At 34.1% G+C, this 4,863-nt stretch overlaps 1 long non-coding RNA gene across 1 annotated transcript; it reads right to left on the bottom strand.

Annotated features, from left to right (window-relative positions):
- Positions 1-2,044: 2,044 nt before the first annotated feature.
- Positions 2,045-3,388, bottom strand: LOC131432348 (uncharacterized). The gene is made up of 2 exons (XR_009229832.1): positions 3,238-3,388; positions 2,045-3,179 (listed from the first exon to the last, which is right to left on the bottom strand). It is a non-coding gene; the product is annotated as an uncharacterized LOC131432348 (long non-coding RNA).
- Between the last annotated feature and the right edge of the window lie 1,475 nt (positions 3,389-4,863).

Below are 4,863 nucleotides of genomic sequence, written 5' to 3'. Positions count from 1 at the left end.
AATCCTAATAGTTCTTTAGAAATTTTTTAGAGCCATTAGAACGGCTGATTTTATGCAATGCTCTCCACCGTTGTTTTTTCCCAATGCTAATGACTGGCAGCTGTGACGTAATCGCTCTTGTCGAAAGCGAAACTAGCTGTGCAGACGACACAAAACACATCTGCTCGCAGTGGCGATAGAATCCAAACTGATTGAATTTTTGTTAAGAGATTTCCTTTTAAGTGATTTCGTTTGAAGCTTTTTCACTAATGGGCGGTCCTAACGGCTATAAAAATAGCCGCATACAGAATTTTAATGTCGATTATATCATTTCGGATTTGCATAATTTATTGAAAGAAACTATCAATATGCTGTAGGGATTCGTTTCCAGCATTCAGAAGAGTCAAATTGCGTAATTCTCTACGACATTAAACTCTGGAACATTTTTCGCGAAAAAAGGCTTCACTTGATCTCGATTACTGTGAATTTCACACAGCGAAAAGTGCACAAATCTAAGCAAACTGTTCTTGATTTGCAGTAAACTGAGGATATTTCCCTACGATTTGCGAACAACAAATCCTAATAGTTCTTTAGAAAACTTTTAGAGCCGGCTGATTTTATGCAATGCTCTCCACCGTTGTTTTTTCCCAATGCTAATGACTGGCAGCTGTGACGTAATCGCTCTTTTCGAAAGCGAAACTAGCTGTGCAGACGACACAAAACACATCTGCTCGCAGTGGCGATAAAATCCAAACTGATTGAATTTTTGTTAAGAGATTTCCTTTTATGTGATTTCGTTTGTAGCTTTTTCACTAATGGGCGGTCCTAACGGCTATAAAAATAGCCGCATACAGAATTTTATTGTCGATTATTTCATTTCGGATTTGCATAATTTATTGAAAGAAACTATCAATATGCTGTAGGGATTCGTTTCCAGCATTCAGAAGAGTCAAATTGCGTAATTCTCTACGACATTAAACTCTGGAACATTTTTCGCGAAAAAAGGCTTCACTTGATCTCGATTACTGTGAATTTCACACAGCGAAAAGTGCACAAATCTAAGCAAACTGTTCTTGATTTGCAGTAAACTGAGGATATTTCCCTACGATTCGCGAACAACAAATCCTAATAGTTCTTTAGAAAATTTTTAGAGCCATTAGAACGGCTGATTTTATGCAATGCTCTCCACCGTTGTTTTTTCCCAATGCTAATGACTGGCAGCTGTGACGTAATCGCTCTTGTCGAAAGCGAAACTAGCTGTGCAGACGACACAAAACACATCTGCTCGCAGTGGCGATAGAATCCAAACTGATTGAATTTTTGTTAAGAGATTTCCTTTTATGTGATTTCGTTTGTAGCTTTTTCACTAATGGGCGGTCCTAACGGCTATAAAAATAGCCGCATACAGAATCTTAATGTCGATTATTTCATTTCGGATTTGCATAATTCATTGAAAGAAACTATCAATATGTTGTAGGGATTCGTTTCTAGCATTCACAAGGACCAAATTGAGGAACTATCTGCGATATTCACCACTTTTCGGAACATTTTTCCCGGACGATTTGTTGTACAGCAGCAGATATTTTGTTCTCTTCCTTAGAACGCGTTCTGATTGGCTGGTGTTGACATGGATCAAATGAGACAGGTTTTTCAATAGTGTACTATTGAAATACTTCAATGCTTTTGCTATACACGTTTAAATTGAAAAATTTCGATTCTATTGGTAGTAGGATTATATAAATCCTTTCACAGATCACTGAGCTATGAGCTTTAAAAATACGAGAAAGGCAAACGCGCCTTATGAATTATCCTCTTTGATACTCGTTTATACCAAACATTTCAGAAAAGTTTAATTTTGAATTATTTGAGACTATGTCACAAAACTGAAAATTTTATCATAAAATTGTGATCATATTTCCGATGGCATGTCGCAAGAATTATGTTGATTCATTAGATACAACAATAGATATTCACGATCAAAAACTTATCACTCTCTCAGAGGGTAAATTTTGAAAAGGCACCCCATAGTAAAGTAAGTCGTATTCACGACAAAAACAATATAGGCTTCATTCAAATCATATTTTTATTTATTGTATTATCAGAGGTCAATAAAAGTGCACGAATGTATTTCGATGTGTTTAATTTATAAAATATGCCATAAGTGTGAGTTTCTGGCTTTTCCAAATGAGAGATATAGTATTTTGTGTCTAGAGTACGTTCGTTGGATTCTTCATCTAATTCTAATACAATATCCTTTTTACAACAAACAATTGTAAAGTAACTTCCAATTACCCCAACACCTTTTGCTGTGATACCTGTAGGTACATGTATTGGAGCTTCAGTTAAAGTATAGCACGTTCGGTTTCCACTCAAATATTTGAAACCATATATTTTTACTATTAACACTTCCTCGTTTGCTTTCATCGCTATCCATTCTCCGCAGCGGATAGAAGTAAATACTTTATCAACCTCACGCACAACTGCTTCATTGACTGCTGATGTTTCTCGAAATCGATAAGAGCGATTACTCGAACATCTTTGAGTGCCATTAGATAAAATCCATAGGAACGTACTTTTCTTGACATGAATCACAGTACCTTTCTTGTTTCTAATGGCGAATGTATGTCAAAGTTTCGTCCAATTGCACTATTTCCGGGGCATTGTAGAGAAATGAATTCAAAATCAGTTGGTATTTTTCGCGAATGTCGTAATGAAAGAGAATCTGTAAATTCGATATCCAATTTATCAATTCCAAGACTGATAAGAGTATCAAATGCATATGCTCTTGATTTCGTTAAAGTACATACAATTTCTTGAGTTGATGGCATGTCGAAGTTTACAGTATTTGTATTTTGTTGTATTCTCGAGAAGGAAATTCTTCATTCCTGCTATACATAATATCTTGTTTTGCTTGTATGCGATTCAGTCTGGATTGAAAACTTTTCATTGTGAAATTAACCGCTGTCGATTCAGTTGTTCTAAACGATCGTGCTGCACGAAAAAAACTTTCGCATGTCTGACTGTGCAAAAGTGTAGGTATATATGGTATGTTTTCATCTCTACAAATGTTGATATATTTTACAAGGCTGTGAGCATTTAGTTCCAAACACCAATATGTATTGCTTGTAATACAATGTTTAACTGTTTTAAATTTATTCATGCACCATTTTCTCCAAGCTCTTATCACAAACAGCGTATACCTGCAGCAAATGTAAATTCAATTGATGTGTTATACCAGAACAAATTAGTTTATACTACCAACAACGCCGATATGATGAATTTCATCAATGATAAATACAAAACAGTTGCTTGGCTTGATATTACTGACTGTTTCATGCAGAGCAGTACCTCTTATCGCGTATGGATTGATCTATTTTAGATCTAAGACTAAATCATGTCAATCGCAACGCTGAGATCTACACTGAAATGAAAATCTTATTTATATTCATTAGATTTGTCATATGAATCATATGCAGAATATAATTCATAGAAATTATATGGAAACTTATAATCTTTATTTAATGTGTACGTCAAATCTAAATGGACGTTATCATAATGAAAGTTATAAAAATATCCAATATAATTTATATGGAAATCCGATGGAAGTCGTGAATCGTACTGCTTGAAGATGAAGAAATAGTTGTGTCTCCTATATTCATCAACTGCTCCAGACCATTTTTTTTTCAGGAAGTTCCGCATCTCAATGTAATTTAAAATCGCTGACAAGACAGCTCATCCAACTTCGTTCAAGGATATGCGTTAATGGACCATGAAATATATATCCGGTACATTTCATTACTCTATCTGTCTAGTAAGATTCATTTTTATTTTCAGTCTCGGGATCTCACTTCTCTTTCGCAAATATCATGAGGTGCTCCCTTACCGAACGGAATACTAGTAAAGCTTGAATCCTCAAAGAAAAGTAGTAGTTGGCGATTATCTGCTATTCGTATGAGCTCCATTGAAAGTTATATATATATATATATATATATATATATATATATATATATATATATATATATATATATATATATATATATATATATATATATAAATTTGTATAAAACTAGTCATATGGTATATATGAACCTATCTAAATAAAATCGAAGTGAATATAATATGCGCTTCATAAATTGTTCCAATGTATGTTGTGCGGATATCTAGTAATGGTTATAAGACGCGCCAATCAATTTGACTCAGACCGGAAATTTCATTCGTTATATGGAAATCCTGTAAAAATAACGTTAAGAAGAGTTTTATGTTTCATAAGATTATCTCATATATTTGACATGATGTTGAACACATCTTGTAACTATTATTGGAAATGCTAATAGTGCAAAATCATTAGAATATCATATAATGTGAAAAAGAAAATTTAGCTCAGTGTAGTTCTATTTTTCGAGCACAAATTTGAAACAGATTTAGAACTGCTCGACGAATTTGTTTCAAATGAAAGAAAATTTAAAACACGAATAGAACACTGTTTTAAATTTCTTGCGTGAGTGTGTGTAACGAGCTATATTGGCAAAGTGGATGTATGGTTTTCAAAACGTTCAGATTTGGATTTTAAAGCATAACTGCATAGCACTATTTCTTGGAAAATTTTTCAAAAGGCCGTGTTAACGAGTGACAATTTCTCTGTTTAATTTCTCTCAGCATATGTTTACCTTTCCACTCTTTGTGTGAAACGATATTAGGATCCTTTGATTTTCGGTGAGAACTGGGAAATTCTTAAAAATCTTCAAAGTCGCATCTCAGTAATCGGAAAAGAAGGTAAACAAACTGTTACTCACTTATACGGCCTTTTGAAAAATTCGCCGAGAATCGCCGTGTATTTCCACATTTCCTCTTGTGCAGCTCACGTCAACACCTAACGACATTTTC

Source organism: Malaya genurostris, chromosome 2 (assembly GCF_030247185.1).
Source record: "Malaya genurostris strain Urasoe2022 chromosome 2, Malgen_1.1, whole genome shotgun sequence".
Taxonomy (NCBI): Eukaryota; Metazoa; Arthropoda; class Insecta; order Diptera; family Culicidae; genus Malaya; species Malaya genurostris.
This window is presented reverse-complemented; position numbering and strand designations above follow the sequence as displayed.